The 23,029-nt window shown below is 33.2% G+C and overlaps 1 long non-coding RNA gene across 2 annotated transcripts in view; it reads left to right on the top strand.

The window, feature by feature from the left end:
* Positions 1-257: 257 nt before the first annotated feature.
* The window catches only part of LOC111087170, a 33,256-nt gene continuing 10,484 nt past the window's right edge, over positions 258-23,029 (top strand). The window contains exons 1-3 of one of the 2 annotated variants that reach the window (XR_002611888.1): positions 258-343; positions 12,413-12,467; positions 15,679-15,736. This is a non-coding gene — a long non-coding RNA (uncharacterized LOC111087170). The remainder of the gene's footprint in view (positions 344-12,412; positions 12,468-15,678; positions 15,737-23,029) is intronic. The other variant, XR_002611889.1, reaches the window with a different exon arrangement.

Raw genomic sequence — 23,029 nt, 5'->3', positions numbered from 1 at the left:
AGGAGATACTGTGGATTTTGAAAAAGCGTTTGAGAGGGTGCTTCACAGTCATTTGTTCTAGCTACTAAGATTTGACTTAGTATACTATAAGTTGTGCTGCTCTAAAATTCTCTAACAGAAGACAAGACGAATATATATACATATAATATATATATATATATATATATACACACACGCACACACACACGTTTTTTAAAATGCAGAATTAAAGCTGATAGATGTCGTCAATGCGAAACACCGCACAAAAATCTCAGAGACTCAGAAATGAATGCATCAATAGTACTATTGACGGTGTCGTAGTGACTAGGCCTATATTCAATTTCGGACTATGTTATAGAATTTGGTAAGATTTGAAGTAAGCATGATAAAAGCCTGTTAATATTATTCTGCTAATAGTAAATTGCAGAATATTTTGGTAATTCTTTATTGTTTAATTTAATTTTTCAAAAATTTATATAATGTATCTAGACTATAACTTGTACTTATAACTATAAGTTATAATTATACTTATAGCCCAACTGTATAATCAACCTGTAACTAAGGCTGAACTTGGTTAACAACGGTATTGCCATTGGTAATAATTAGTTCCTGTTACTGTATTTATTGTGGATATGAAGAGCAAAATGGGAAACAAAATAATCGTTAAAAGTATATACCTTTTATGGCTGGAGACGGCATATTAGTCTCAAAGTGGGTTCCTCGTCACCGAATATACCTTTTATATTTTTAAGTCAAACAAAAATAGATTTGTTATAAGAAGCAGACAAGAGCTTTTACAGTTGTATGTCCAGGTACTTTTAATTTTTCCTATTGGGTGGGGTGGGGGTAAAACTTAGAAGCTCCAAGAAGTGTTGGAAAACAAAATTATTTAATTAAAAAGTTACTTGTGCTAATAGTAATAGTTCTAAGCCATCCTTAAATTCATGTATGATACAGACAAGCAATAGTGCTTTAATATAAGAAGAAAGGTGGTGTTCTCTAAGAGTTGTTTACCCATTAAAGAGCATAAAATTAAAACTAGAAGCTCCAAAATGTGCTGAAGAAAGTCTTAAAAACCATCCTCACACTCATGTATGTCACAGACAAATTTTATGGCTATGAAGAAAAAAATGGGAGGGGGAAGAGTTTCAGGGCATTGCTGACGTGGCATAAAACCAAAAATCTAATGTGATACAAAACAAAAAATCTTATAAATTGTATTTCCAAAATCACTCCCACATTCATAAAGAAATATATACAGTATATATATATATATATTATATTGTAAAGTGTAGAATGAAAATATTCCTTTGATAAATTTTGAAAAAACCTCAAATTATCATTATCCAACAGAAAATTTTCAACCTGTTCAAATGACTGATCTCTACTAAACTGGATTGGGTATTGACCACTGATCTCTACTAAACTGGACTGAGTATTGGCCATTGATAACTATACTAAACTGGATTGAGCATTGGACTTTTATATTAAGTGATATTATTACTTGTAAGGTGGTTATCTTGTTGGTACTTTGTCATTCTTTCAGTTGCTATGGTTTAGGGTTTTAGTTAATAGCTTGTATCTAGTGTGAAAATATCAGTGTGTTGTATGGAATTGTAACAATAGATCAAGAGCTGGTTCTCTGTCATTCCATGGTAAGTTCACTTATTTTTTTCACTGTAAGTGTAACTTGTAAGTAAAGTAATATACATTCATTTGCTATCCTAAGTATGGTAACATTATTTAACTGAGCCTAACTGAGTTTTGAACACACAAATTTCATTTTTAGGTGTGTAGTTTTGTTTTTATTATGATATGGTAGTTGTCAAATCAATCAATTTCATACATTTTCAAATTTATTACAGTTTTCAATAAAGACAACCAGAACTGTTGAAAAATATGGATTATAAATATTGTGAGAGAAGTGGTATCCAACAAAAGCAAACAGTTTGTGCTCTGTACATTTTGAAAAAGCTATTTTTTTTTATAAAACAGGTCAAAATGTTCATGTGAGTCATAATACTTTGTTCATTTTCTTTTTCATTTTTTTGAGCACCTAGAAAAGGTATATTATTATAATTATAATATAAGAGTATGCTGAAGGTTTAGTTATGGCAACTTGTGCAAGAAATTCTGAAATTAAAAATAGGATCAATGTTGAAAATGCACAGTAAAATTTTGTTTGGCAGACAGAAAATTAAAATACTTTTTTGATTTAAAACTACTCAAATCTTGTATAGGTTTTTACTCTTGATGATGGTAGCATAAAGCTACTGAAACTTGTAGTCTTTTAGTTTTATCCATTGGCCAAATAAGAATTTATTGTGCATTTTAAATGTTGATCTTATTTTTAAATTTTAGGAGTATGCTGTAATATTTATTCAAATATTTCTTACATAAAGTTTTTTAATTGTTGACATCTTTTTTTCTTGATAAGTTTTATAACAAAACTAAGTAAACAAAATAAATTAGTATCACATATGATCCAATAGTACTGCCAAGAAACTGAACAGAAAATAATAGTATATTTTAAATTAAATACTCCTAGTAATCTATTCTGTATATGATTCAAATATGTCTCTGTGAAATCAGTTGAAATTTGTGAAGTAGTTCTATCCTAGTGATAATGCTATTTTTAAGGTTTATTGCTATATGTAAGTCAAAATGGTGGTGTTCATTGCTGTCTGTCTATCTAAACAGACTAATTTTCTTCTTGAGTGGTACTATAACATTTTCTGTAGAAGTTAATAGTTAATAAGAAATACAGTAATTCAAACAATAAATAGGTTCTCCATTTTATGAAGAAAAAAATAATATACTGCTATTAAAAATTATTGATTGAGTTATATGTTGTGATTTATTAGCAGATAACCAAAAACATGATATCAGTATGAAGGTACATCGGTTCAAGCACATTTGACAAAGTTGTTACAGATCCAGTTAAATCAAGTACAGTATCTAAACAGATAAGTGCTAAAGATCACATGTATTTCATGATCATGGTTGGCATGTGAGTAATAGTCCTACAAGAATAATAAGTGAAAATGGACAAAGTAGATGACCTGAACACAGCTAAGAAAAAATTCATTTTCACAACTAAAGAATTGGTGTTTAAAATGAACTATTGTCTCATTAAATATGACTTTGAAAGCTTTGAAAAAAAAAGCCATTTAATAACAACTAATGGTTTTGATATGCTGTACAGCATCTTCTCTGATACTTCTTTAAAAATCTTTAAAAGGGCTTTGTTTATTAACAGTATGAAAAAAAACATTGACTCTTTAAAGCATATCTTTCAATTTTACTGTCTTTTGCCTTGGCAATGCAATTTTGTGAGATGTACTTTCTGTCTTCCTTTAAGAATTCGTCTGTCATTTGAAAGTGATATCAAAGCATTAATGAGTCACCAGGCTTTACACAAAAAACATTTATTGCATTGCAACAAGTAGCAAAAAAGGAAAAGAAGGAACCAGTAAAATTGTGTTTTCATGCTTGATGAAATGACCATAAGAACACATGTGAGAGGGATGAAAAGAAATTTCTAAGCTATGTTGATGTTGGTGTGGATACAGAAGATGGTAAAACTGGTCTTGCTAGTGATGTACTGGTGTTTATGGTTGTTTCTATAAACAACAACTGGAAGGTGCCTTTTTTGGCTATTTCTTTATTAATGACATGGTAGTATAAGAACAAGCAAACTTGGTGAGAATGTACTTACAAAAACTGTCAGATATTGAGATTACAACCACGGAACTTTGCTATTTTAACTGAACATTTATTCAATATGTCACTAAAAAATCTGTAGCCATGGTTTCTCCATCCTAGTAATGACAAATACAAAATTGATGTCGTACTTGGTATATGAGACATGTAAACTCATTAGAAACATTTTTGCACAAGAAAAAACTTTAAGTGGAGATAGGGAATATATTGAATAACAGTTAATTACTGACTTTCAAAAATTGAAAAAAAAATAAGCAGGTGTCATAGAATTTTTCAATGAAGTCTTGAACTTTAGTATTAAGATTGAAAACTTTTCATAGCTTTTTTGTTCAACACCAGAAATCCATCGGCTAAAAAAAAAATTACAGGAAAACATTGAAAAGTTCCAATGAATCATGTTGGAAACCTTTTACAGTAGAAACAGAAAATTATATTTTTCAGTTAAAATGTAAAACATCATTTATTGGATTTCTAACTGTAAACACATCCATACAGCATTAACATGAAACATTAATGTCATCATCTTCACCCTCACTAAAGTATCTTTGGACATTTAAATTAAGCCAGAATCACTTGAAACTTCCTTCTTATCTTTTTTGCTGCTGTTAGGTTATCCTGTAATTTCAATCGTAGCCCTACTGTTTGACAGTTCACAGTTGCTTATAAAATATTGTTCATGTGTTATGAAATATATGTAGCAGGAAATTGTACAGCCTAGGATGAAACATCAAGCTTAAATGTTACAAAATATCACATGGCACTTCCTAGTGCATGTATTGATGTGTGTGATACACAGATATGACCTTCAAATACATTGGCTTATACAAGAAAATGCACAAAATTGCATACCCCTTTCTCCTTATAAAGAAGATCCATAGGTTACAGGGCTGGTACAAATTGAGATGGTTTGTGAAAGACATCAGCAAGTGTAGTAGAACTATATTAGGCAACAGATAGTTGTTTTGAGGGTCTTCTAAAGTCAACGAATGACGAACCTTTCTAAGTACAGTTAGCCTTAGAATACAGATTGTTGTTTTGAATAGAGTATTGTCTGGTTTTGGTGGACATGTGTTTTATTCTACATTATGTTTATAGTGTGATAGAGTTTAATTATGCATTATATGTATAAAAATACAAATATATTACCTTGGTAAACAACAATGTGCAAAAGTTGCCGGTGAAGAAGTAAGAAGAAAGTTTAAGTAAATTTTATTTAAACACCAGTAGTTTCAAATAGTTAGGAGTATGAAAATGTTTGTACAACATCCAAAGTTTTTAGAGTGCTTCTTTATGAACTTTCAATTGGTTATAGCACATTCATCAACTAATTATCCTATGATTTGTAACATTAAATGTAAAAGAAATGCAAATAAACATTGTAGTGTAACTTAAACTACTTCAACAGTATGTTTAATTTATATGTGCATTTGTGTAAATATATGGTATTCAAAATAACACTGTTATGCTGTATTGATAAACAATCAATTGCAACACTTAATAGTTTGGACTATTTCAGTGTTAATATTTACATTGTTTTTATACTTTAGTTTCTACTTTACCACAGAATTGTGTAAGTGTACATTGAAATTTGTGTCTTTGTTACTGATGATATAAGAAACCACAATAAAATAAATTTAGATCAAAACAATATTGTCAGTTATTGCTCTTTATTTTTACAATGCCAATTCTACAAATAAGTATTTTTACAGTTTGTATAGCTATTTTCTTGTCATAGCTGCTACAAGAACTAAAAAAGTAGTATACAAAAATTAAAATGTACATAGTAAATTAACAAGGTATATTATAAAAGTTAGGTTTACCAAAACTGGAATAGTGAAATGATTATTAAGCATTTAAACATCACTTGAATATCCCTGACATTAACACGGTTACTCATTACAACTTGGGGATAAACAGTATGGCTACTGCATGACATAAATGTGAATACAGTGACACTAGCCAATGCACAATCCAGTTCAGTTTAGAGGTCAATGGTTCAAACAAAGTGAGGGTTCGTGAGCCTTTTTTTTCCTGCCAGAGGAGAATGAATGTATATAGAAGCAATATGAGCCATGTATACATTTACCTCAGAAAAACACAGAACCTGTTGTTAGTCAAGGCTGATTCTCATATGTAATAACAAATGACATATGGGCTATATTTCAATATAAAAAAAAAAGTTGAGGGTTCAAGATTTAATTTTCCACCAAAGAGCTTGGAGTGTGTACAGAAACACTATGAGCTAGGGTTGATAGGTTTTGATTAGTGTATGAAATGTTATATCAATTTTTAAAAACTTTGAGAAAGTGTTATTACTGTTTTTATACAAATAGCGTTATACATACATGTGTGTGTGTGTATATATATATATATATTTATAACCATAATTTCATATATTTTCATGCCTGTCACATTCTCATGTTTAAGTTAGTTGTAATATCTATTTGTTAAATGTATGACTCATTATTTAATATTAATAATTGTTGCTATTTAAGGAACTTTCTCAAAACTAATTTGCAACATGATGTACTTTTACAAATCCAAAATTAAGGTGAAACATGAATTTCACCATTTGCTAGTAATGCCACATGACAAAAGTAGTAAGTAAACAATGAAAGAATTCTGAGTACACCTTAGTTTCTTAATGTTTCACTTGCAAATTTTAACATATTGTTACGTCTCTAGTCGTTTGTTAATTTTCCGTTAAAATGCTTTCCAAAGAAACTTTAGCGATACAAGTCCTTTCTTAAATAAAACTGGTTTATTCTTTCTCAATACAACTTTGCAATACACTTAATTTCCACAGTCACACTTAAACAAATGCTATAATTCACAACGAACAAACGATTCACATGCTTGACTCAACTGTCCGTCTCTATCTCTGTCTGCAATTCAATAACATTGTTGCTGTCACTTGTTGGTGGTCTTGTATACAAGAATACCGTACATCTAGTAAACACTCGAGGCTTCGCAAAGGGACATGTATTTTCTAGAAGCTCATGACGTGTTACTAGCGTCACGTGACTTCCATTGTCGTAACAATATAATAGGTTAAACGAAATCAAGATATTTGACAATTGGCTATCGTGTAAACTAAACTATTAATACATCTACAGTGAGCCTCATATATTTGCCCAAGAAAAACAGAACCTGTGTAATAAGCAGGCATAATATATTTCTGCCCCCTTACTTAATTCAAAAGTTTATATAGAAAACAAAGTTAAAAGTTTTGTGTCCATAAGTGTATGTAGATTTAACATAGAACCTTGGTCTAGAAAATACCTAAGTTTCTTTTGCTGTTGTTACCTATTGTTTTTATATTCAACTATGCCATTGCATATACCTTCTTGTGGAAAAACTTTCTGTAAACCTAGATATGCTATGAAAGTAAACAGAGATCTTTTCCATTGGTTGATCAGGTGATATGTTGAGGTTACAACCTTTTTCTCTACCTTCTTTTTTTAAACCGGAATGACTGACAGTGATATAGATAGTGCATGCCTCATGGGGAAAAAACTTTGTTATGTGTGTGTGTGTGTATGTATATTAATGCTATTATTTTTTCAGTTTCGTACAGATACTTCTCCAGAGATGTTTGTCAAAAATCAATATCTATCTTTCAGTAAAAACATGTCCTTCATTCACACTCATCTGTTTGATTCTATTTTGTCTTGAATAAAGATAGTTTTCTTTTTACATTGTCAAGTGTCTTTCATTTTTCACAACTCGGTTAGTGTTTGGGTACAGACTTTAACTGTGCATAACATTTTCTACCCCCAACCTCCTGTTCTTCTGCAGAACTTACCCAATTACTCTTAAATTAAATCAGTCCAGGGAGTTAGGTGCTGTAACTATAGGATTTGTTTTTGTGGAATTTTCTGTTTTTCTTCTGATGAATGTATTTCCCTGTGCTCTTCCTAGCATTTTGTTATTAAGTCTAAGGCTTTATACTTAAGAAAATGGCATGAGGAAGAGTTATTCATTGGGGTAGAAGACTGCTGTCAGAGAAAGTTGTTGGGTTTCAGAGAAGTCCTCTCCTTGATGTTGGACTTTTTCTAATCTTGTGAAAGTCTATGATTTCTTCCTCATTGCGATTTGGAAGGAAAAAAAATCCAGAATTTGGTACACCCTGAGTGGCTAATTGAGTTCTACCCTGGTGACATTAAATTTATTTGTGCAGGAGGCTGATAATTAACATAGTGATATGCAGTATGGTGAGTACGAGACTGAATGGGGTGATTGCTGCTGGACTTTTTTGCATTTGTTGACCAGAGTATCCAAACTTCAACTCCTGTGGAAGCCATTGGAGACCAGCTGAGAAGGACTGAAAGTGTTACTGGTGGATGAAGTCTGGATAGACAGTGAGTATCATCTGGTAAGGGTGGTGATCTATGTGGTAGTAGGAGCCTTTCTGTGATGAAAGATAACCTACCAGAGTGGCTATGGGTCACATAGACCCTGGATTGTGTAGAACTTGTTTTGCTACCCAGAACCAGATAGTACAAGGGCCCTCATTATGCTGACTACAATAAACCTTCAACATTTAAATTGTCACAGCCTGGCATTGGCTGAGAATCTGAAGTTGAGAGATTTATGCTTAAACCACAGGTTTCTGTGAGCAGTGATAAACAAACCTCTCCCTGACATTTAATGACACAGCTAAAGAGGTTATGAACCTTTTCCTGAACTGTTTCAACCAGGTTACTGCTTGGAATAGCTGGACTTAGGAATAATTCTTCTATTGAGCTCATAAGAGAGAAGCAACTTTGGTATTGGTATACAGCTGTAGATGAGGTGTATTACCATTTTGACCCATTTGAAAATAAAGTTATACATTGGACCAAATTCAAGGTTAAGAAGAGAGATTCTGCCAGGAGCTTGGCTATTTGCATTGGAATACAAATCATAAGGACATTATCATAGATGTGTTTATCAAGTAGCCACCTAATGAGGCTGTAAGGCATGACTTATGTGTAAGAGACCTACTCAAACTGCTAAAGGCACTTTCCCTAGTGATATGGTGTGGATAAGTCACAGAAAAGAAAGAAGCCTGCTGTGGATGTACCTCAGACAGACCACTCTCCTTAAGGTAGTGCATCACACTGAGCTCAAACCAGCAGCCAACACATCTCTGCTCTGAAACATGGCTCCTCTGGATACCAGTAAATGGGCATAGGTTCCCTGACCCTTCAATGATGTTTGTGCTGATGTTTCCATATGGATATTATTCTGTAATGGTGAACTAAAGCATCTACTTTGGATGTGGGCAGCTCGGTCAATTTAAAATGAACTGTGTATATTGTCATGTGGCAAGGTAGGCAAGGCTATCAGTTTTGCCCAACTGCACAGCTGATGCAGGAGGGCCAACAGCAATCTGTAGCTGCTATACCTTTGATTCTGTGAAACAGTTGTAGCCCAAGTCAGTTGTTGAGGAAGTGCAATGAACAGATTGTGCCAGAAGGTTTGGTGAACCCAGCTCTCTCAAGGCTGGGTAGCCTTTAAAGTTACAGAGATCAGAGATAGTTTATAGTTGATACAGGAAATGTCAGAACAATGGATAATTTCACTTATATTATGCATAATGAGTGAAGTCACCACTCTGGCAAACTGTGATAAGCTACAAATGACAGGTGAAGCAAGTCTCCAACTGTATCTTTATCAGCTATAGAATAAGGGTAGTTGTTTCTGACCTTAAGTTCTGACATTGATATTCTTAGGCTGGACATACATAAATTGTCAGTCAGGTTTGTATGTGCAACATGTGAACTGAACTTCCCTGGAACAGTCATCTTATGCTGGCTAAATCAGAACATTGGCCTGTACGAGTGCATATTGCTGTGGGAGTCATTGTACCTCAGTGTAAATAAGTGGAGTTCTGTAGTTTACTATGAATGAGATCTATACATTGTTGTTGTGTAAATCAGTGATAGGGCCAGTGCATGAAATGTGCTGTTCTTGCCCAGAAAGCAAGCAGCATTAGCTTGAACAGTTATCTGCCCAAGAGTGCATAAATGCTAGCAGTTTTATTAGTGTTGCTTCTGTCTTGTCACATCTGACAGCAAACAGATCTTATGTATGTGACGTCATGCATGCATTACCAGTAAGATGAAAAGTAAACATCACCATTTTAGATGATAATCTAGTAATCACAGTATAGTTGTTACTATTGGAATTTGGGATCAAGTATTTGAAATGACAGTCAGCTGTGTGGCAGTTAGTTGTACAAACAACCAGACAAAGAATCTGAAATTATTATTTTATTGGTTTCTAAAATATCCAGTAAGTAAAGTTAAATGGTCTGCAGTAGTAAAACATAGAGATCCGAACAACATTGACAAGGCTTGGAAACCATTGTCATACTATATATTATGCAGTTTCCATTTCATATCTGGTTAGTATTACTTGTATATACAATGTACCTTGTCACAATTATCTGGGACAAATCTTGATAAAAATCTGTAACTTGTAAATATTTGGTGCTTCCTGTAATCTAAATATTATAAAACAGGCCACTACAAGTGGTGCTAGTTGGAAGGGGTCAGTAGGTGATATTAAAGTTTTATGAAAAATGTGGCTTGTCAAGCAAGACAGGTGGTCTTAAAATCCAGGGCTTATTTATGTAAAATATATAGTAATGTGTACTGAAGAAAGTGATCTCACAAGACAGGAAGACTTAAAATACAATACGATATATTTAGATTGGAAAATTTCGACTGATAGAACTTAAACAATAGGCCTAGTCATTAAAAAGAACTTTGACTTACCCTCAAATAAGCTATGTAGATGGACATCTTGTACACTATCCACAGTCTGATATCGTGCAACTAGCCGGCCACAAAATACTTGTTAGCATCAAGGTTTTTTTATAAGCTTGAACTGCTTTCTAATGTAAAAAGCTGTCAGGACTAAATAATTTACAATATCTATATTCTTAACCTGTGGGACTTTAACAATGGTTTGATGGCCTAACTTGGGTCCTCTGTTTGCAATGTTGATTTATTTGCCGACATCTAGTGCGATTGTCATTGCTGGTGGGATGGAATAAGGATATTTTCTGCACTTTTCTTCATATCTTGACTTGCATATATTATCTAATTTTCTAGTAAATTTGTGAAAAATGAATGGAGAACTAGGTGATTGTGTAGGGGAGGCTATGTTTTCATGAATAATGTTAACATCCAATATAGCTGCAAATTGTTGCTGTGTTTACTTTGGTCACATGACTGCATAAGGTTTATACTTGTCTGTTTATTAATTTTTACTTACTTGTTGACCATTCTGCTAGCAGTCCGAGTCCAACACAGCAGCAGAAGCTGAGAGATTTGTTGGATGCATATTGTAACATATTTATGGGACAAGATGGCCGATTGGGCCAATAAACATTAGGCTTGGCAATTTAATGAATGTAATGGATTACTTATATGTAATGATTACAACGATTAGTGCCACATAAACTAAACAGCTAATCAAACTGTGGTTAAATCAATTAATTGAAAATAATGTTTCCAGTTATTACTGTTTTTGATTAATTGATTGTCACACAAATAATCAACTAATGAATATTAGGGTTTCTGATTGTTACTATTTTTGATTATTCTAACTATCCAGGTACTTGAAATCTTGCTATTATGTTTGTTTGTTGTAAAGCAGAAAGCTACGTAATGGGTTATCTGTGGTCTATCCAATTTTAGAGGGAAGGCAGCACTTACCACCTTTTTTTTTATATAATGGCTACTTAAAGCTACTGGTACTTGATGAAACTCTATAATTACAAAATTGAGGGAAAAAAACAAAGGAAATTGTACATTTCACAAATACTTAATTTATTAACGACTATGGTTTTGCCATTAAAGGCATCATTATGATGCTTTTTCTGGCAAAACCATGGTCATTAGTAAATGAAGTATTTGTGAAACGTACAATTGACTTTGCTTTTTTTTTTAGTTTGCTTATATATACATATATTGCGGTTTTGGGAACACTGTACCAGTTGGTTAATAGGGCCATTGGTTAATTGATTAGCAAATACTACTAATTGCTCAGCTCTACGTAGGTTCTTGTGACTCATGTATGATTAAATTCTTTCACACCCAAATGAGCACATCGTGCCTCCAGGACAAAACTTCATCACTTGTATTCATTCTCACACACAGAAAAAAATCAGGATTGAAATTTATTCAATAAAAGTGTTGTAATTACTAATGTTATCCAAAATAAAAAATCAACATAAATCTTAATTTGGGGTTGATTTCAGTGTGCTCAATAAAGAAGCATTAGAGTTTGTGAATTTCTTTAATTTTTTCTCAGCTTAATACAGCACTCTAGCACCTTAGGAAGAAAGTAAAAATAGTTTTGAAAAAAATAGCACTAAACTGACCTTGTATCTTCAATGAAGTGTAGTTTTATCAATTTTTCAAACTTTGTTGTCTTGTTGTGTGGTGTGATATAACTGGCTATATTTCAGCTTTGAGAACTCATAAGCTAGTGATCTAAGCATTTAATGAAAGTTCTTTTTTTGGTTTCTTTTCAACTGTATAAACCAATACAACTTCAAGTTCAATGGAATTTCATGTAGAGAGCAGGAAAAGGTGATAAAAGCTTAGCTTGGTGATACATTGCTAGAAGAAAATATATTTGTGTACAACTTCAACTGCAATTAGATTTCTGATTACTTATAAAGCTTGCTTTATACTTTTTTTACTTCATTTAGATTATGATGTTGCAGTATCATAGGAGAAGAAATGTTTTTCCTGGAATAGTATGAGGTATGCTTTACTAAGTCATTTTGCCTCATTGTTCTAAGTAACTGCTTCAATGGACAAAGAAAATTAAAGAAGTGTAAAAAATACATTAAAAAGTGATATAAAATGGATTTATAAGTTATTACTTACATTAAATGAAACCTTCTGATTAACAATTTAAAAAAGGCTTGATTATAATATTTGTATAATATGCCAGTGAATTTGTGTGCAGTGTTTTTCAAATCAAAACAAGATAAAACCTGCTGTTTTATAAAATAGAAGCTATAGCAAAGTTTTAGAAGAATGTAGGAAAACAAAAATCAATATTCAAAACATGCAACAAAAATAAGTATTATTAGTTGTTTCTGAAAAAAGATATCACAATGAAATCTTTTTTGAATTTTCAAAGTTGTGGAAATTACATAATTTCTAGAAAGTTCATAAAAAGTTTCCAACTTTTTCATCCTGTGACTTTTTAAATGCAGTAAAACGTATCACACAACAAGTGTGGTGATTTGTGCACCCAAGCATCTAAAAATTAAACAACCACTGTTCAGGCATTTCTGGAACACTAAGGACATAGCCAACTGGTACTGAGATACAGTGTATGTTAAAGGATGGAATCTTACAGCCATCATAGAATACATTGTTGTCTCCAGTGGTGATTGTCAGGAAGGAGGGTATGCCATGTTTTTGTGTTGACTGTAGATGGGTGAATATAGCAGTACCATGTTGATGCCTTTCTACTCTGTTATTTGGAATAGGCTGTTACACAAGTTGCTTTGGATCATGGGATATGGCAAAAACACCTTTTGTCTGATCATGCATGCTTTCTCTGACTAATGCACTCCTCCTTCCCCTCAGTTGTATGGACAGATAAATTTGAAGTTGTTTATTTATTTAACACTAGATCTGGCATCAAGATACTCACAAGTCAAAATTTATTTTCAGAGCATACAAGGTCGTTTGTTCGTGTTTAGTGTCATGCTATTTTGGCCGTGTAATGTGCCTGCCACTTTTTCAAGAGATTAATGGAGCTTAAACTGAATTGGCTGCAATGGAAAAGATGCATGGTCTATGGCAATGATGTCTTGATGTTTGGCCACATGTTTGAGTCAACTGCTGAACATCTGAGTATGGTATTTAAGTTGAAACCTGGGAAGTGTGTGCTTATGCACTGATAGGTGTAGCTTCATAGTCACAGGTACTTGATGATGACAAAACCTTGTACATTTGCTGTTACATTAAACTTATATTAAAGTTTTTCTTCATTACCCATTCAAGCCATCTCCAAGCATTATTATATGTCGATGGTGAAACTGTGAATTCCTGTTGGATACTGATACCAGTGATAATGAAGTTGGGGCAGTATTATTGCAGTTGTACTACATTGCAAAATATGTTTGTGTATATACTAGTCATTTGCAGGTACTGCATGACAAATAATGAACTGTTCACAGTTGTGGTCTTTGGCAAACAAACACTACTAATACTAATGTAGGAGAAAGTTCACTATTTAAGTGGATCATGTGTCACTGAAGTGATTTAAGAACTTCAAACATTTGCAAGGGATGATTCCACATTGGAATACAACATTCTAAGAACATGTTTTTTTTTTACTTCATTACCTGTGCTTAAAACAAAGAAATGACAATGGTTTATCTCACCAGACAGTGAAAACACTGTTTATTGTATGTCCCAAACCAAGACATTATGTGGGAGTTAAAGTTATATTGTAGAAGATTCCGCTATTAGTTGGATATCATATTTAAAGTTTCAGGAGCTTCAGAAAGAACAACTTTAGGACAAAAAGCGAAGTATGGCAGATAAGTGCTTATATAATTCCTCCATGTGCAGTAAGGGAATTGTGTTTTTATTCAGCACAATATCATTCAGGTTGTATGAATCCAAGTGTAATAGTGCATGTTTCACTAGATTTGTCCTTTTTATTATGTGAACTGAAGTGTGTGGATCAGCTCTCAAATAGTATTACAATATCTTCATAGTTCAGCTACTGGTTTGATAGCTGACTAGGACATTAAATGTATTTTAATATGTAATACTTTATTTAGTTGAAGTTAGTGTGAGTGTTAGTTAGTTGTAGCAGCAGCATGAATATTAATCCTGGCTAAAAGAATTTTTAGCTCAAAAGTCTGAGTTTGGGTGCATTCTGCTGGTGATTATTTATTTTGTGATGCTGTGAAAATGTGTTGAATGTAATGGCTCATTGTTGGCAGTATGTTATGGTGCCACAGCCGTCAAGACATAACTAGCAGAGGTAACTCATATTGATTGTAAGGTAACATCTAAAGCTACCAGTATATATAGATGATGTGTAATGTTCTGGTGTATGTACATGATGTTATACGTATATGAATAGGTATAGCTGTATGATGTTCCACATATGCATTGCATAAATTATGCATTGGTGTTGTATAACAAATGAATCAACTATACAGAGAACCCAACTGTTAAGCAACACATGAATGAGAATGATGGATTTGATCTGAATATTAAGATAGTATGTAAACTGTGACTACTAATGTTTAAGATGTACACCTGATATTTTAATTAATGCTAATGAGAATAATAAGTTTTTCAGTTATGGCACTGAAATATTGGGCAAATATAGATTTTGTTGAAGGAATGAGAGTTCACACTACATTTGAGGGACATCAAGATTTCACCTGGTTTGATTAGGTTCAATGAAATATTTGTACAAACTACAAACATTAGGTTACATATGATACAAAATGAAAACTTGATGTTCTTAGTATTATTTGGTTATGAATATTTTCAATCTTGTAGATTAAAATATTTAGTAGGCACAGTTTTACTGAGTATTTCAATACAAGATGCAGTTAAAATACATCAAAATGCAGACTGTGAGTGTACAGCCAGAAACCAGAAGTAAAACTTGTGCAGTGCCACTTTATATTTTCCTCTGGTTTGTACTAATATTACACCTGAGAGGTTTCTAGAAGAAGTTTTTCTTGGCTGATAGTGTTTCTGTATATGTTACAAGCCTTTTGGCAGAAAATCAGACTAATGGACCCTCACTTTTTATTTTTGCATTGAAATGTAACCCAAGTGTCATTATTATTCGTAAGAATCAGTCTGGCTGAATAACAAGTTTTGTGTTTTTCTGTAGTGAATATATCCATGACTTGTATATGTTTGAAGCCCTTAGGAGGAAAAATTCATGGACGATCACTTTTTTTCCACTGAAATGTAGCCCATATGACAGTTATATCTAAGAAACAGCCTGACTGAATCATACTTTATTTTTTTAGGTAAGTATATATGTAGTTGATAGTGCTTCTATATATACTGAGAGCTTTTTACAGAAATATATACTCATATACAATGATATATTTTTTTGGATGGATATAAAATTCTTTGAGAATTACAATTTCTGAGATTCATTCAGAATTTGTCAGAGGCCATCACATTTTACTGCTCAGTGACTCAGCTGTAAGTCTGAGTGCTTATAGTGCTGTGTGTTGGATTTTGATAATTACTTGTCTGTCAATATAAGCTCATGTCCACACTAAGACAAAATCTTTGGGGAATGTTTCAAAATACTATGAAAAGGAATATATTTTAGTTTATGTGAAAGGCTATGTTGTTTTATGAATAAAAGTAATACAAAACATACTGGAATGTTCATATTTGGTGTTTATTAATCTCTGCAACAAAAATTTACATTTAATCATGAGGTTGAAATCTTAAATTGTATGAAACTTAGTTCTTCTTCAGCTAGCATTCAGATCTTCAGTCCAATGAAGGTCATGAACTGGATGATTAGGTTATAGTCTTCCACCGATTCCTACAGCTTAGTATGTAGGTTTGCCCCCTCTTGCCAGGCCTGAAGTCTCAATTGTATAAAGAGAGCAGTCCTGAAGTATGTGTGCATGCTGGAGTCTGGCTCTGCCTGTTTGTGAACATACAGTGATATATCTGCAAGTTTGATTTTCTTCTACTGGCCACAAAGACCACAGTAGCAGTTTTTAAGTGGTAGATAGTTGTAGCCTGTCCTCTTTCCACTACAATGCCAGTCATTCTTTAATCTTTGCTTCACTAGAGTTTTCACTTCTCTGAAGGAACTAGTGACCAAGGTTGACATTTAAGGCTCCCATCTTTGGACAGCCTGTCTGCTGTGTCATTGCCCATGATATTCTCGACAGATGTACTTCACTCTTTAGCTAGTGGTTGAGACTCTGATACTTAAGTTAATTTTTTGTTCTGTCTTGCAACTTGCTGCAGAATGAATGATTTGGGAAGTGTCTTATTTTTTCACTTTGAATCAGAATCTTCAGATTTATTTTGCAGGTGTTCAATATATGCCATCTTTTCCATTTCTCCATTGGAAGTTATATTCATGATTTCCAAAATGATGCAAAATCCCTTTGTAGTTTTGTCTTGGTGGATTTTGGCTGTTGACCAAATGGTTAAGCTGTACTCCTGTACTTCAGGATTCTAGAATTAGCACCCCAACTGGCCCCAGTCAGGGCCAGTTGTTTGATGGCTTAGGCTGCCTCATTGTGTGGTTTCCACATTAGTCTTTTTTCTAGTTTAACATCAGGGAAATTTGACATTTCCTCCTTAGGGATATTGTACTCTCCAACCCACAGATAGGACTTCTGTTTACTTGTTGAGAGGGAAGTACAGGTTTTGCTTCTAATGATATCCAGGCCCTTCTGCTTTATTGTACATCATTGTCAGTCTGGTGGATGCAATAAGTTCCTGTGGTGGTGTTATCAGGTGTATCTTAGACAGTGAAATCATTGATGTGAAAAGAGTTGGAGACATGTTTTGGAATAAATGTAGTTATAGCATTGATGTACATAAGGAACAAAGTCAGGGAGATCACCCTGTGGAACTCCTTCTCTCACTTTGACCTACTGGGTTAAGATGCCATCTATTTTACTGGTTGTTCTGTGTAAGAGGAAGTTCTTTATCTTCTTGAACAGTTGGCCCACTACTCCCATCTCCAACATCCTCAGTTGGAGGCCATTCTTATTGATATGGCCAAAGGTTTGGATGAGATTGAAGAAAACAACAAGGATCTTTTTGTTTTTCTTCTGGTAGCCACTTTCTACTTGTTTGTGTTGTGCATGTGAGATTCTTGGACTCAAGACATTGGTTGATCATAATCTTTAACAATTTCCTGATACAGCTCAATAGGCTCATGGGTCTGTAGTTGCCTTGATTTAATTTGCTCTTACTCTTTTTCAGAATTGGGATGATATGAGCTTCTTCCAGATAGTACTCTGCTTGACTTCCAGTTGTCATTGAAGATGGATAACAGAATTCACTTTGCATCTGGTCTAAGGTACCTGAGTATGTTGTTGCTGACTTTATCAGGCCCAGGTGCCTTTTTGCATTTCACTTTCATTATTATTTTCTTAAATTCTGCCACTGTCAGCTTGTCTGTCATGTGATCATTTGGCACTTTCTTGTTGCATCTCTACAGTGCTTTGTTTCTGGTAGATTTTGACGAAGGTGTTAGCTGCCCGTTTTCCCTGTAAGAAACTGTTGACCTACAGATATGTTCTGCATTTTGCAGACAGTTCTTCGTTTAGACAGTTAACTTCCAGAGATTATACACATCTTTCTCAAAGTTCAGTGTCTGTCTTTTCATGCCAGCTATTTTGAACTTGTCCAGTTTTAGCTCCTGTAAGTTCAGCTCTCACTTTATTGTAAGCAATGGTGTTAAGTCTATAGGATTTTTCTTCATCTTATCTGAGGAATCACTGATTTGTTTTTGTAAAGTTTCTAGTTGAGGGCTCCATAAGGGTTTATACACACCTCTCTTGCATCTTGGGATGTATTTCTTTTCTGCATCTAGAATATCTTCGTTGAACATTCTGACATTTTTATTTGTGCTGGTTTTAGAAAAGACTATTTTGCTACACTTTTATTCATCAAGTTGTTGGAAAGGTTCTGTTATGACAGCGGAAATCACGTGACGCTGGTAACACGTAATGAGTATCTCGAACGTTCCTGAAGGCTCGAGTGTTGCCTGATGCCCTCTATTTCGTACATATAAGACCGGCGAAAAGTGATGATATAGATAATTGCAGAGAGATAGAGACAGACAATTGAGTCAAACGTGGCAGTAAGTAAAGCGCGTGAATCATTTGTTGTGAATTATAGCGTGTGTTTAAGTTAAAGTGACTGTGGAAATTAAGTGTATTGCAAAGTTGTATTGAGGAAGAATAAACAAGTTTTATTTAATAAAGGACTTGTATCGCTAAAGTTTCATCCGAAAGAATTTCTACGGAAAATTAACAAACGACCAGAGACGTAACCGTTCCATTTGCCTTTTTTCTTATAATTCCTAATTAGCTGCATTTTTGAAAATAATTATAATTATATGAAACAATAATTTAATAGTAATATTTTTGTATTTGTTGTAAATCAAAATAAAGATCACTAACCATCGCCTATAGTACACTACTTCATGATGTGTAGTACAGGTTGCGAAAGGGTAGTTGACAGGCGTTACTTCAAAGAGACAGGTGGACAGTTAAGGTAAAGACGTAAATATCAAGATATGGATGACAATATATAATATCAGACATTTAGTGATAACTTTGGAAAAAATGCTGAATTGAAAATGTCCTGAAATATAGAATGTTTCATTGACAGTAACTAATACAATTGTTTCACTTTGCGTTTTATGAAAATTTGATGCTATTTGTTATTCATGAATCTTTGATTTTGAAGAATCAGTTGAACTTGTAGTATTGGATAATTGAATACATCCTGTTTATCCAATATTAGTAATAATTTATAATTTAATGCATCAAATATCTGGGTACTATATTAGGAAAATTTACTGTTTGTCAAGCAATAAATAAGATACTAGGGACAGAAATGAATAAAGACTGAAGGTAAAGATAAGCATGCACAGCTTGACAGAATAGGATTTATAGCTTTGGTTCTGATTTGAAATGATGGGCTTACAGTGACAGACCATAGTATAGTCTTGAGATTGTGATATTAATTATACAGGCTGTGATGGTTTTATTGTCATAAAATGTTTACATGTTTAATGGTAATTCCTGTACGCTGAATCCAAAAATGATATCCATTTTTCTCCATCACGTACAGATTTTTCACAAACATCATAATGCAAAACATAGTTCGGAGAGTAAAAGACATAGGTTTCACACAAAAAATCGGGAATAATGAGGATGCATATTCGTTTGACATCGATGCTCTTCCCTTTTCTTTCAATTTGTTTGTATTTTTGTTAACAGACATAATAATTAAAAAATGTTCGTTGTGCTAAACGAAATAATGATTTGATCTAAGTAAGTTTTTCTTTCCGATTTGTAAAAAAATCCTTATTTCATAGGAAAAAAAAAGAGTATTATTTTTGAAATCTGCCTAGCTAAATTATGAAAAATCCATTATTAAAACCAAAAACAAATTTTATGGAGTTTAAATTTGCAAACCTTTGTTATTAATAGGGTAGTAGTAGTGTTGCCAATTACAGGCAATGTGTTAGTGTTTTCCATTGTCAAAAAAAGACAAATGTAGTTAAAAACACATAGGCGATGAAAATAACAAAATTAAATAATAGGTTGAACAATTTATTTTTTATTAAAAGAGGAATGATGTTTCAAGCTAGTGCTCTTCATTAGCTCGTACAGTTTACAATAAAGGCGCATGCACAAATTCAAATAATTTGCGTGGGTAGTATTTTGAATGTTATGAGTGAAAATTCTAAGCAAAATTGCATCTGTTGCATAAAAATTTCAAATCATGAAAATATAAACAGATAGCAATTAATACTTAAATAAACAAAAAAGGAAAAATTTAAATCTACAGGAAAGAAAAGCGTTCAATGAAACCAGATGGTGTAGGGTCCTCAGATTGTAGTTTTATCTCCTTTCCAGTTGTTATCTTTTATGAATGTCTGTTGGAGCACTAATAAATCCAAGAATAGCAAAGTCTTCAACTGTATGGTTTTTATGGTGAAATTTTTGCCCATAGGTGTATCTTGTACGATTTTAAGGCTATTATCTTATTGTAGTGTTGTCATTTTCTTATCTTTTAAGGTTCTAAGGAAACCATGATAGTTATGGTTGGCTTCATGAATTCTTCTCAAAATGTTTGAAGTATCCTGTTCTTAATAAAGGACTTAAGTTTGTCCATATCAAAAGTAGTGTCGATATCTTTTGTACAATGGAAGATATCAAATGTTTTTTTGCAGACCACTGGATTACTTTATTCGTAAGTGTGGGAATGAAATCAACAAATTAAATTTAAACCTGAAGATTAAATCTAAATATATCTCTCATGATGAACAATTAGCTTTAAATAGTCTTCAACAAAGAGACAACATTGTTATAAAACCAGCAGAGAAAGGTGGAGCCATAGTAGTTCGGTGCAAGGATTTATACATAAATGAAGGTTTTAGACAACTTAACAACAGTACTTTCTACACCCCTCATCGAGACAACCCAATTTCTTACTTCAACGACCTAGTAACATCTACAGTTGAAGTTATGATTGATGCTGACAAATTACCCACTACAGCCAAGGATCTCATTGTAAATGAACTTATAACTCCCACTTTGTATCTTCTCTTTAAAATCCACAAAGATGGACATATGGGTTGACCCATTGTATCTGCATACAGTTGCCTTACGGAGCAAATTTCTAGTTACCTTGATGAAGGTTTATCACCATTTGTCATGAATTTACAGACACACACAAAGGACACCACTCATGCCATTACTTTAATCAAGAACACACATTTAACTGGTAAGAAACACTACATCTTCACCATGGATATAAAATCCTTCTATGTATCTATCCCACACAATGAAAGTTTAATTGCACTAAAATATTTCTTAAACCAAAGACCCATAATGGACGCTCCAACACACACACTTCTACGTTTAACCAAACTTGTACTTACACTTAGCGCCTTTACTTTTAATGGTAACTACTACAAACAGATCTGTGGAATACACTGAAAATCTTATATTTAATCAATACAATGGATCAGTACTGTGATGTATCATCACTACACTGACGACACACTAGGGATTGCATCCATTCCTAAATCAGACTTGGAAACTTTTCTACACTTTGTTTCCTTTTTCCACCCCCCTCTTTCGAATTTACTTGAGAAATACCTGACACAACACTTTTCTCGACATTAACATATACATAAGACGACCATCTGACCACTAGTGTACATTACAAAGAAACACATTCACACATGTACCTACATTTCAATCTTCCCATCCGTATGACAACAAAAAGTCAATACCTTACTCACAATTTCTATGACTACGTAAACTGTGTAGTGATGATAACTATTATAAAATATAAATCTAAAGACTGAAAAAGCTTTTTTGTCTAATGGTGCAGCCACCAAAGGTAGTTCATATACCCAGGTTCAAACAACCCTACCAAGAAATAACACACTAATGGTATTCCATTTGTGCTAACATACCACCAGACTATTATTATACTAAACAATTACACAATACTTACTGAAGACTCTACCATTAGATCTGTTTTCAAAGACCCACCCATTATTTCTTACAGACATGACAAAAACCTGAAAGAAATACTGGTGCACAGTAACCTTAAACTAAAACAAAATGATACTCCAGGCACTCACACATGTAAACGAAACAGGTGTGTCACCTGCCAACATATATATACAGTATTACACACATACAAGGAAAGAACACAACTTTTGACATAAGACAGTCCTTTACATGTAACAATGAATGTATCACTTACTGTATAATTTTCAAAAGATGCATGAGTTTTTACATTGGACAAACAGGCCCCGACTCGGTGATCGAGCATGAGAACCATCTAAACCATAGTAAACTTCAGAACCAAGGTACACCTGTAGGCAAACATTTCACCATCAACAACCATACAGTTGAATACTTTTCAATTTTGGAACTTACTAGTGCTCCAACCGACATTCAAAAAAAGAGAACGACTGGAAAGGAGATTAATCTATAATCTGGGGACCCTATAACCATGTGATTTTAATTAATGCTCTTCTTTCCAGTTGATTTCTATTTTTCCTTTTTTTTTGTTTTAAATTCCTATCTTTTCATGATTTGACATTTTTAAGTGATAGATGTAATTTTGCTTAAAATTTTCATGCTCAACATTCAAAATACTATGCACGCAAGTTCTGTGAATTTTGTGCATGCGCATTTGTTGTAAACTGCATGACATGACTAGGAGTGTTTGCTCGAAATGTCATCCTTCTTTTCCTAAAAAAATATAAAAAACTTGGCGATTGTTCAACCTATTATTTAATTTGTTTTTCTCTGTCTAAATCCCAAAGCCATACAAGAGTGAAAGTAATGTATTTAGAAAAAGGTTTTCTTTTAGAAGTTTTTATTTAATGTAAGAAACATCATTATGTAAGAACAAAATGAAAAAATTGACAATTGAGTAAGTTCAGTGTTGGAATACTGTTATGAAATATCACTGTTAGTTATAAGTTGACAAATAACGATTTATAAGCACAATGAAGTAATTTTTTATTGGGAGTTCACAAGCCCCCTTCTACCTCTCATTATTAA

The sequence above is a fragment of the Limulus polyphemus genome, unplaced genomic scaffold (genome assembly GCF_000517525.1).
Source record: "Limulus polyphemus unplaced genomic scaffold, Limulus_polyphemus-2.1.2 Scaffold1820, whole genome shotgun sequence".
Lineage (NCBI taxonomy): Eukaryota > Metazoa > Arthropoda > Merostomata > Xiphosura > Limulidae > Limulus > Limulus polyphemus.
This window is presented reverse-complemented; position numbering and strand designations above follow the sequence as displayed.